Raw genomic sequence first — 12,638 nt, 5'->3', positions numbered from 1 at the left:
TATAGGCGACTAACTAGCGCTGAAGTTAGAAGGGCCTTGAAAGATATGACCAGGGGAAAAGCTGCAGGAGAAGATGTTTAATCAAAGATGGAGGAGATATCAAGCTTGAAAAGCTTGCGGCCCTTTATACGCAATGCCTCACAACTTCATGTGTACCAGAGAGCTGGAAGAACGCCAACATTATACTAATCCATAAGAAGGGAGACGTTACAGAACTGAAGAATTATAGACCCATTAGCTTGCTTTCAATATTGTATAAAATATTCACCAAGATAATTTCCAATAGAATCAGGACAACACTTGACTTCAGTCAACCAAGAGAACAGGCTGGCTTCAGGAAGGGATATTCTACGATGGATCATATCCATGTCATAAATCAGGTAATCTAGAAATCTGCGGAGTACAATCAACCTCTCTACATGGCTTTCATAGATTATGAAAAGGCATTTGATTCAGTAGAGATACCAGCAGTCATAGAGGCATTGCGTAATCAAGGAGTACAGGAGGCATACGTGAATATCTTAGCAAACATCTACAAGGATTCCACAGCTACCTTGGTTCTCCATAAGAAAAGTAGAAAGTTACCTATCAAGAAAGGGGTCAGGCAAGGAGACACAATCTGTGCAATGCTATTCACTGCATGCTTAGAAGAAGTATTCAAGCTCTTAGACTGGAAAGTAACCTTCGGTTTGCAGATGACATTGTCCTATTCAGCAACAATGGAGACGAATTACAGCAAATGATTGAGGACCTTAACTGAGAAAGTGTAAGAGTGGGGTTGAAGATTAATATGCAGAAGACAAAGATAATGTTCAATAGCCTGGCAAGGGAACAAGAATTCAGGATCGCCAGTCAGCCTCTAGAGTCTGTAAAGGAGTACGTTTATCTAGGTCAATTACTCACAGGAGACCCTCGTCATGAGAAGGAAATTTACAGAATAATAAAATTGGTTTGGAGTGCATACGGCAGGTATTACCAAATCCTGACTGGGAGCTTACCACTGTCATTGAAAAGAAAAGTGTACAATCATTGCATTCTACCGGTGCTAACATACGGGGCAGAAACTTGGAGGTTAACAAAGAAGCTCGAGAACAAGTTAAGGACCGCACAAAGAGCAATGGAACGAAAAACCTTGAGACTAACGTTAAGAGACAGGAAGAGAGAGGTGTGGATCAGAGAACAAACGGGGATAGCCGATATTCTAGTTGACATTAAGCGGAAGAAATGGAGCTGGGCAGGCCATGTAATGCGTAGGACGGATAACCGGTGGACCATTAGGGTTACAGAATGGATACCAAGAGCAGGGAAGCGCAGTCGAGGTCAGCAGAAAACCAGATGGGAAGATGAAGTTAGGAAATTTGCAGGCGCAAGTTGGAATACGCTAGCGCAAGACAGGGGTAATTGGAGATCGCAGGGAGAGGCCTTCGTCCTGCAGTGGACATAAAATATAGGCTGATGATGATGATGATAGGCGACGCATCAGGCAGATGTTAAACATTGTAATAACAGTGCAACAGACAGAACACAGCAAGGCAGACGACAGAGTGTCTGTGTCATCTGCCTTGCTCTGTCTCATCTCTTGCTCGGTTCTTACACTTTTTACACAAACAAACACAGCCCAAGTTTTTATGCAACAAGAAAACCTGATAAAGCTTTTTGGAAACTTGATGACAGCAGGGTAAGAATAAGTGCATGCCAGATTAGACTGCAAATTAATTGTAGTATGGGGTACAATTACTATGCACTCTAGCTTAAGCAGCACAGCTCCAATATCACTTCCCTTTGGGTACAGTGTGTTTTTCCGCGCGCAACAAATTCAATTTCTTTCTGAGTAACACATTAGAAAGCTTCAAATTTAAATTTTATTTCCTGCCGATATGTTGGTTAACATTTCACAGATCTTTAGCATAAAGATTCAAACAAGAATTAGGACTCATGGTAATTATTTTATAATTATTTCAGTTAGTGTTCCTCAGACATCATGGCATCTTCATTAGTGTCATTGTCTCTTGAAGACACCTTGTAATCAACATTGAAGAAGTTCTTGAATTTTTGCATCAAAGTTCCTGTTCAGAAAACTTGCAGGCTTTTTTTGCTGGTTTGCCACGTCAAAAAACGATAGATTCAAGCAACATCAACAATCAACATCGAAATCTGAGGAGTACATAATTGGTTCAAGGCATGCAAGAAGTTGACGCTGCTAATTTTTAAGGTGTAATAAATTCCAGACAATCTGACTTGAACCTTAGCTTGACCCTTGAACACCAACTTCTTTGTTTCTTGAGATATCTGAATGAAATTTTAGGGTAGGTCCATAACATGAGCGTTTGAAAAACTACAAAGCTTCAAGGAGCTGGGCATCCTAGTTCTCAGGATTCAAAAGTATATGAAGATATTTCATGTAGGTCCCTTAGGCAAGGCCTGGAGAACTTGCAAAATGTTACAGCACTGTGAAATTCCTTACGATTCTTGGAAAGGTACCTCAGGGCTAAGACAGAGCTCTCTTTCCAAGTTTCCTGGTATAAATGTTTTAGCACAACACTGAATTTAATGTTGTTGATTAGACTTGCATTTGTCACATTTTATTTGTTTATCACAAATTTCTGACACAATATATTGAAAAAAAAAAAGATGGGCTTTTGTTCTCAGAAATTTATTCAGGTAAAGAATAAAAAAAAATATGCATGGAAATCGAATAAGCAGTTCCTGCGATGTTGCTGGGACGAGCTGCCATGGTAGGCAAAAAATTCATTTAGAGAAAAAGTCCTCGACAGCTCCGCAACACCACTACTTGACCCATACTTAGACTTAAGTCCATAAGCAGGGACAGGGGGCAAATAACTGCGATTTTTTGCCAAGAAACACGTTTCCAGATAATAGTAGCAGTTTCAGGTTCCTTTACTATTTGAAAATGTGCAAAAAAAATGTTATCCTCATCAGCGCAGTAGAAATGCTCAAAATAGACTTTTGTCACAAGCCAGGGTGAGACTGTGCAAACGAGAATGTCCCGATTTCCTCAAACTTCGCCATAGTTCACTTGAACATAGCTGCAGGGGGCGAGGAGGAATACTGTGCCCTGACTGGTGCTCACAGTGATAAGAATCACGCACAATCTGAAAAGAAGGCAGCCTTTTTCCTTTCTTTTTTTTTAATAGCTGCCACAACTATTTCCTGTCACTTTGCCCAGGGCTCATTCCGCGCCATTTCTCTTAGCGCTGATTTCACTCGAACCAAAGCTCCGCTTTTGGAGACCTTGTTTGGCTTTCCTATGCGCTGGTTATGTAATCACTCTGCAATTCTTTCCAGGCAGTGCTTGTCATAGCTCGGAAAAAAAAAGCTTGCAGCTATTGCCACAGAACGAATACAAATAGATGAAGAAGGCCCTACGTATGCTGCACGAGAATTTTAGTTACGATAGATGCAATTTTAGTAAGATGACACACTCCAAAACTTTCGGAACCGTTTTTCTCACTTTGCATTTTTTTCACAAAAGTTTGTGATTGCAAAAACTATCGTTCTTGTATAAGAAAAGGAAGACTTATCAGTTTGGTGCTTACTGGGGTATAATTTTATGCCTAATGCAACTGTGGATTCAAATTTCAGATTCCACAATGTTTTATGTTAAAGTTGAAATTTTGGCTGCAAGGTGAAAGTTCAATTCCTGGTGAAGCCTATTATGCCATTTTTCTTTTTCAATAAACAGTGCGGAAATTGAACAAAACAGCTGCACAGTTTGAGCCTTTTTACTAACATATTAAGCACAAAAATTCCAAAATTATTTGTCATTTTAGAATATTTTTTGCAACCAACCATAGTCACTTCAACATTTGAAAATTAGTAACTCTCAAAAATTCTTCTGGCCAAATAAAATTTGGCACTTGGCCTTATAATATTGCCCTGAACACATCCCCCAATTTTTATCAAAATCATGTTAGCGGTACAAAAGCTCACTATTGTGGGCCGTGTCTACCTTAAAAGTTCTATTATTTTGACCAAAACTGACCTCACGTTGCAGTTTTACTTTATGGCTTATTTACAAACTTCACTCCATTGAAAACCCTTCTAAAGCTTTTTTAACCGATTTCCTTCACGTTTTAAGCATGAGAACCTCATCTTACCTCTTCGTTATGCAATGTACACTGAAACCTCGTCATAACAAAGTTGGTAAAATTAGCAATTTGCTTCGTTCCATAAAAATTTGGTGTATTTAAATTTGATCATTTATGCAAATATGTACAGTTGCTGATGGATCTTTCTTACACGAAAGGGGACCACAAGACTTTCCGAATTATCGGGCAATTGGACAAGGCAAATCTGAATGAGAAAAAAGATTCCTTTTGTTGAATTTGAGAGCTGGCGATGAAAACTACGGTTTCATGACATGTTGACGATATCTTAGCATTGGCGGCACGAAGCAAAGCAAGCCAAGCTTTTACATCCACTCTGCCCCCGCGGCTGATAAGTGTCGCCCACAGTGGGACGACGCTATCATGAAAATGTCGCAGTTTCACCCGAAAGGCGAAGCATCAATTGCGATAGCAAATTAGTAGAGCTATACGGAGTAAGGATAGTAGTTTTATCAGCTGTGAAAACTTGGACATGTAGCAGCACCAACAACGCGCAGAACTGTTGTCGACGCCGTCGCCGTTTTGCCTGCGCTCACACCGAACGCGCGCGGCGTTGGTGACTGTTGCCGGCGCCTCTGGGGGCGGCTCGGAGCTTTTCGACGAGATCAGAACGGGACACTCATCGAGCAGCGTCGGAAGTCTTTACCACCTTCTCACCTCGCAACGTTTTTATATAAATACGCATGTGGTGCCGCAGCTAAAGGTCGCCTCCCCTCCCTCCCTCCCGTCCCCCCATGGCCTTTCACGCGACGAAAGAAGTCGCGTTTGCTCTCCGCCGTGCGTTCGCTCCCTGTGAAAGCACGCGTCCCTTGCGCGCTTTCACTCGCACATACAGCATACGGCGCGTGGCAGTCATTTGTGCTGTCATTTCACAACAAAATTCTCACGAAAGTGAATTTTCTAGAGTTCCTCGCCGATTTCGTTATGGCGAGGTTCAACTGTACCAGTGGAATCTCGTTGATACGACTCTGCATAATACGTTTTTTGGGATAATACGTTTTTTTCTTATACAGTTGCCGACCAATTTTCCGGACTTCGCGGGAACCGAAAAATAGTCTGGAAAACTCGTTCACCCAAAAAAAGAAAATTTATTAGGCTTAGAGTGGCACAAAAAAAAATCTTTAATAATGCCCTGCCTCATACTACGCTTTAAGGTGATCAGATTTGCTTGGATTTGCGCAAGACTGATGTCGTCTCTGCATACAGTCAACAAGAGCGTCACCGCATTGGCGATCTCAACTAGCAGAAATCGCAACTGAGATCGAAGAAACAAGCCCCGTTACTTCGTACGTGGCCTCCGCGATCAGCTCCTGCAGCGCGCCATTCGCTCAGGCCTTCCCATTCGGCAGGACCTTGAATAAAGTTGATTTCATTCATTCATTCATTCCTATACCGCGCATAAGCCCAGCGGAGAAATGTAATCTTGCTAACTCTGTAAAGGTTCAGTAATGGCGCGCTGCCGGAGCTGATCACGGAGGCTACACTTCGCACCCAGGGTTCGTACAGGTTTCTAAGGCAAAAATTCAAGGATATTCCAGGACTTTCCAGCACCTGTCACAGGTTTTTCAAGGACTCAAAGCGGCATCCAAAGTAGGATTTCTTTGCTCTAACATTTCAAAAAATGACCAGTTTTATTGCACTTACAATAAATATATATGTATATCACAATTATAATAAAAATGGCTAGCCTTGATAATTTCTCAATATCACAACACAAAATGAACGCTTACAACAGCGGCTGAGATTTTTCCGGTATAGGCTGGGTAAAGTTCATCAAAAATATTCAAAACATTCAGCATAGGTTTATTGCACTAAAATAAAAATAAATAAATGTAGATTAAAATGATGCTAATAATATCTAGCCTTGATCACTTTGCAAGTTCACAATACCAAAAAACGAAAAAGTTCACAAAACACAACGAATGTCCCCAACAGCTACTCTGACTTCTCCAGTATTAACTGGGTAAGTTTCCGCACAATTCCAAACCATTCGGCGTAGTCTTCCAACACATTCATTATATTATAACAAATAGATGTATAGTGCAATTTTGTAAAACATGCCTTGTCTTGATCATTTCTCAAGTCCGCAATATTAAAAGTTAACACAACGAAAACCCACAACAGCTGCTCAGGCTTCTGCGGCATTAGCTGGGTTGGTTCATCAAACATTTCCAAAACATTCAGCATACCACATTTTCCGGTGTATAAGACGCGGTTTTTTTCTTAATGTTTCGTCGGTGCGTCTCGGAACGGTGCAACCTATTCACTTTTTTTTTCGGAAAGACTGCCGTCAAAATCGGATATGATATTATGGCCACGCGAAGCGCGCTGGTTGATTTAATTGCTAACGGTCCTGTGCGCACTATCGAGGTGCCGGGTTCTCGTCATCAAGTTCGGGCCCTAGCGCCGTGCAAGAAGGATGGTGCAGCAACGCAAGCGGCGGTAGGCCGACCGCGAGTCGATCGACCGCGAAGTCGCCGCATCTGCTGATCGCTGTCAAGATACGGCGCGCCGCTGCGCAAACTACGCAGTTGCTCCGAGAGTACAGGCAGCCCCCCCACCTCCGACCTTCCTCCCGGGCTGCCTTCCCGCTTTCCTCCCTTGCGCGCGATTCGGCTCACCTTCGCACGCTTTCATTCGCACATAATACAGAACGGCGCGCGGGGACGATGTTATTGCCCTTCGACTTTATACGGAACATCGCGGCAACCACGACGGCAGAAATGCGCCTGGAGTGGAAATATATGGCACCGATATGCTCGCGTATAACCCGCGTTCACGGAGCGAAACGTCACTGTGACTTTTTTAAATCGCTTACCTAAGAAACGTCACTGTAACTTTTTTAGAATCGCTCACCGAAAGAACAGGTGCGTCTTATACACCCGTGCGACTTATACACGTTTTGTTTTTGTTTTTCGGAAAAACTGCCGTTTTGAGGGGAGTGCGTCTCATATACAAAGGTGCGACTTATAGAACGGAAAATACGGTAATGTTATTGCACTTATATTATCATAAATAATATAACAAACCTCCACCCAAAGGCACTGAGCACAGTGTAAAGTTGACCTACTATAGTTCTCTTTATATAGCTTCACCTCGCGCGCGCGAGTTAAGTAACCGCATGCACGCAATCTTGCACGCGACAGCGACAAGCGACGCGATGGAGATGGCTGTCGCGGTCGCTCGTCGCCTACAAGTCGTACCGGTACGCATGAGCGACGAGACGAGCAACGACCTTGAGCGACGTCTCCCTGGTGTTGTCGGTATGAGGGCAGCAAATACTCGCCGAAACTGGCGTGACGCTTGCTTTATTAATTTAAGTTGATGTGTGTTAGTGTAAAGAGCAGCATAAATATTTCTAAAGGTCTTGCACTACGTTATTATCCTTGCACGTATCAAAATCCAATCGTTTGCTCGTTCCGTGCGACAATCGGTAGTACTTGACTGTTGTATATCCAGTTCCGGCTTCGCGCTATTGGCTAGTCGCTCATAGCACTTCCGGGCGATGAGTGACGAATTCTAGAACCGAGCGATTGAGCGAAAAAACTGAGCGATCTGTTCGCTCGACGGCCCGCTTCGTCGCTCGAAGCCGTCGCTCGTCGCTGTCGTGCACAAAATCGCTCTCATGCGGTTTGGGCTTTAAGTGGCGCAAGGCAGACCAATGGGCGAGGAGTGAAACGAACGATATAGGTTGAGGAAAGCAGCGAAACTGCCAACCGAGCCAGCACCGAAGCGCGGCACGAGTCTCTCGCTCCGTTCGCGGTTTGACGCCGTGAAGCCTTTTATTTTTTCAGCGTAGTTCTGCAAAACGAAACGACGCCGATCTACCACAGAAAGGAGGCCGCAATGTCGATAAAAAGAGTGCATTGCTCACGAAATTCAAGGATTTTCAAGGAAGGAAAAAAATTCCAGGACTTTCAAGGGCCTTGAAAATGCATTTTTCAATTTCAAGGGTTTTCAAGGATTTCAAGGACCTGTACGCACCCTGGCACCACTTGGCTCTCGCGAAGGCACCGATCACACAAATGCGAAGCCGCACACGTCTCCGAGGCGCACACCACGTGCAAAATATCAACCGAACTTAAAATAGATAATAATAAAAAAAACTGACTTCACAAAATGATTATGACAACAGTGCTGACCAAATAAAAGAAAAAAGTGCCGTCCCCTAGAGCATTTTGTCAGCTAAGGAAGAGTGGGTATGGCCTCCAAGACTAGAGGATGGAGCACGCTCTCGTGCGTCTCCCAATCTTGGAGGCTATATTGTAACGGTATTTCGAGGAGTAAAATACAAAAACTGGTTTATTAAGGGCGAACCTGTGCCCTGCAACTAACTATGTACACGACGAGTTTTCAAGAACATTCCACACGAGCGTCTCTGCGCCGAACGCACTTCTTTCTCTTCCAGTGATCATCCGCGCCCCTGTCTCGTGCGCGTGCACGAGCAGCATACATTGCGCCACCCCACGAAACCAAGCAGGCGCGCGAGAGGTAGCAGACGCTCTTTTGACAGAGTGGCTCACTGGCTACCGTCGTAGAACACATGTTTAGGAGCAGACTTGCGGCATTACTCCCCCTCCCAATAAGCATCGTCCCGATGCAGGCAGGAGGGTAGCTAAGTTTGTCGGAGGCTTTTCGTTATCGCTCGTAATAGGGCTTCATGCGGACTATGTGGACGACGTCAGCAATGTTAGGGCGTTTAGTGCGCTCGTTTCCACTAGGGATGACTTCGTAAGTCAGGTCGCTTAGTCGACGAATAACCTCATAAGGGCCAAAGTACCGTCGTAGTAGCTTTTCTGAGAGTCCGGGATGTCGCACTGGTGTCCATACCCACACCTTGTCACCCGGCTGGTACTGAACTATTCGGCAGTGCCCGTTGTAAGAACGTGCATCCTTGCATTGTTGATGGCGTAATCGGCATCGTGCCAACTGGCGGGCTTCTTCGGCTCTTTATAGGAACTCGTCAACGTCGCACGGGTTGCCGTCGTCATTATCTGCTGGCAGCATGGCATCCAGCGTTGTTGTGACGGTGCGCCCATAGACAAGTTCAAACGGAGTGACACGAGTGGACTCCTGTAGGGCTGTGTTGTAGGCGAAAGTAGCGTAGGGCAGGATCTCGTCCCAAGTCTTATGTTCGATGTCAACATACATTGACAACATGTCAGCAATGGTGCGGTTCAGGCGTTCCGTCAACCCGTTTGTTTGGGGGTGGTATGCAGTGCTTTTTCTATGACTGGTGTTAGTCATCGTCATCAAGCACTGCATCAACTCAGCTGCAAATGCTGCACCTCGATCTGTTATGACAACCATTGGGGCACCATGTCGAAGCACTATGTTGTGAACAAAAAACTTGGCAACTTCGACGGCCGTTCCCCGCTCAAGGCAGCCAGTTTCAGCATATCGTGTCAAATAGTCGGTCGCGATAACGATCCACCTCTTCCCTGATGACGATGTGGGAAATGGTCCAAGAAGATCCATTCCAACTTGTTGAAATGGAATCTTAGGTGGGTCTATGGGTTGAAGAAGACCAGCTGGCTTTACGGGTGGTGTTTTGAGCCTTTGACATTCGCGACATGTCTTCACGTAGTGCAGTACTGACGCTAATAAATTCGGCCAATAATACTTTGCATGGATTCTGGCGAATGTTCGGGTGACACCCAAGTGGCCTGATGATGGGTCATCATGGCAGGCTTCTAATATTTCAGGCCACATAACTGACGGTACGACGAGTAAGAACTTTTCATTGTTGTTTTGGAAGTTTCTCTTGTAGAGTGCGTCATCTCGGAGGCAGAATGAAGATAATCCTCTCTTAAACACTCGTGGAACTTGAACGTTGTGCCCTTCGAGATACTTTATGAGTGGGAGCAAATGTGCGTCGGCCTGTTGATGTTCGGCGATTTGCGCAGCTCGCATAACATAAAGGAATGGGAAATCGTCGTCTTCGGAAGAAGGAGAGCCGACCGGTGCGCGTGACAAGCAATCAGTGTCGTTATGCTTTCGCCCAGACTTGCACACAACGGTAATATCGTATTCTTGGAGTCTGAGGCTCCACCTCGCAAGTCGTCCGGATGGGTCTTTCAAGCTTGCCAGCCAGCACAGTGAATGGTGGTCGCTGACTGCATGAAACGGCCTGCCGTAGAGGTATGGTCTAAACTTGCTGATGGCCCATATGACTGCCAAGCACTCCTCCGTCGCAGAATAGTTTCTTTCAGCTTTTGAAAGAGTGCGGCTAGCGTACGCTATGACCTTCTCTTCTCCATTTTGCCACTGAACTAAAACTGCGCCATGACCCAGATTGCTGGCATCTGTGTGGACTTCTGTGTCTGCGGTCTCGTCGAAGTGGGCGAGGATTGGCGGGGATTGCAAATGCTTCTTTAATTCTTTGAAAGCAGTGTCTTGTTCGGTATGCCATACGAAGGGTATGTCTTCTTTCGCGAGTCTTGTTAGAGGTTCCGAAATTTTTGAGAAATTTTCTACAAATCGCCTGTAGTAAGCGCATAAGCCCAAAAATCGATGCACCTCTTTCTTATCTCGTGGCTTTGGAAATCCTGCGACGGCTGCAGTCTTCTCGGGGTCCGGCCCAATACCTTGAGCGCTGATGACGTGACCCAAGAAACGAAGCTCTTCAAATCCAAACTGGCACTTTTCCGGTTTGATTGTCAAGCCGGCCGACTGGATAGCCTGGAGCACTGAACGTAGCCTCTCCATGTGCTGCTCGAACTTTGAAGAGAATACACCACAACGTCATCCAAGTAGACTAGGCATGACTGCCATTTGAGACCGGACAGGACACTGTCCATCATGCGCTGGAAGGTCGCTGGCGCGCAACAGAGGCCGAATGGGAGTGCTTTAAACTCATAAAGTCTGTCCGGAGTAACGAATGCTGTTTTTTCACGATCTCTTTCGTCCACTTCAATTTGCCAATATCCGCTTTTTAAATCCAATGAAGAAAAATACTTTGCATCACGCAGCCGGTCCAAGGTGTCATCGATATGTGGCAAGGGGTAGACATTTACGCTTGGTGACGCTGTTCAGTTTCCGGTAATCAACACAAAATCTCATTGTGTTGTCCTTTTTCCTGACAAGAACTACCGGGGACGCCCATGGGCTGTTGGACAGCTGAATGACATCATCCTGAAGCATCTCTTGCACCTGATTCTTTATGATCTCCCGTTCTTTCGGCGATACTCGGTATGGGTGTTGGTATACAGGTCTGGTTGCTTCATCTGTTATTATACGGTGTTTAACAACCTGCGTTCTCCGTACTCTTGAGGAAGTAGAGAAACACTCTGCAAAAGCACCTATGAGGTCTTGTATGGTTTCCACCTCAGCTGGCGATAGGTGTGGGCTTATTGCAACTGCTGCTGTGGCCTTATTCGTAGTTTTCGCAGGAGGTGGCTCCGACTCCAGGGTACATAAGCTTGTCACTGTAGTAAAACTGTGCAGGAAGGTGATGGCAGTGTCCTTCGCAACATGCTGAAGTTCATTTCCGAAGTTTTTCAGCAATAGATCGGCAAGCCCATCGCGTAAGCGGATAATGCCCCTAGCAATGCAAATACCTTTCTTCAGCAATAGCTCGACATTGCCCTCTGCTATACCCTCGGAGTCAACGAATGCTTGATTTCTGACGGGAACCAGTACACTGCTTCGTGGTGGCACAGTTACGTCTGCGTCAAGAACTCGCAAGGCAGTGTAGTCCGGTTCCTCAGGCTCCTCCATGTCAATGGCCAGCTTCGCAGAGAAGGAAACGCTGGAATTCTGCAGGTCAATTATAGCACCGTTTGCATGCAGAAAATCCATACCGAGTATAACGTCTCTCGAACAGTCCGGAAGTACTACGAATTCGGTAACGTAAGTTACACCTCAAATCAGAACTCTTGCAGTGCATATTCCTAGAGGATTAATGAGGTGACCCCCAGCTGTACGTATGTGCAGTCCGTTCCACGGCGTCAAAACATTCTTTAGCTGTTTTGCGAGTGCGTAACTTACGACTGAATAATCAGCACCCGTGTCTACTAAAGCATTCAATTCATGTCCATCCACGGCAATAAGTAAGTCTGAAGAAATTTTCTGTGTACTTATCGTAGTCGTTGCTTTCTGCTTGTCGCTACTGCACTGCAACATTGACGGAGGATCTTCGCTTTGTCGAACGTCAGCGGCCTTGCCTCCCCAGGTCGCTGGCTTTAGTTTTAAGGGCGCGGGCTTTCCGAACGACGCCTTGGGAACTTGAAAAGGGTCGTGCGCTTGGTGATCGGTAGCGGGCGGGCGTTGGTGACCGTGACTGGTGTTGGTAACTAGCAGCTGCAACTTGACTTCGCGACAAGTAATCTTCGATATCTATGGGTCTTTCCCCATTGCGGGGGCAAGGTGCATTGGCAGCGAATCCACGAAGGCCGACTCGCCGATATGGGCACCATCTGTACATGTGTCCGGCCTCTCCGCAATGGAAGCAGAGCGGCGTCCTGTCGGGTGTGCGCCACACGTCGCTTTTCCGTGGTCTGTACTCGTGGT

At 45.5% G+C, this 12,638-nt stretch overlaps 1 protein-coding gene across 7 annotated transcripts in view; it reads right to left on the bottom strand.

The window, feature by feature from the left end:
* Window positions 1-12,638, bottom strand: part of LOC119465117 (tubulin--tyrosine ligase-like protein 12) — a 190,162-nt gene that overhangs the window by 117,600 nt on the left and 59,924 nt on the right. The window lies entirely within an intron of this gene.

The sequence above is a fragment of the Dermacentor silvarum genome, chromosome 9 (assembly GCF_013339745.2).
Source record: "Dermacentor silvarum isolate Dsil-2018 chromosome 9, BIME_Dsil_1.4, whole genome shotgun sequence".
NCBI lineage: Eukaryota > Metazoa > Arthropoda > Arachnida > Ixodida > Ixodidae > Dermacentor > Dermacentor silvarum.
This window is presented reverse-complemented; position numbering and strand designations above follow the sequence as displayed.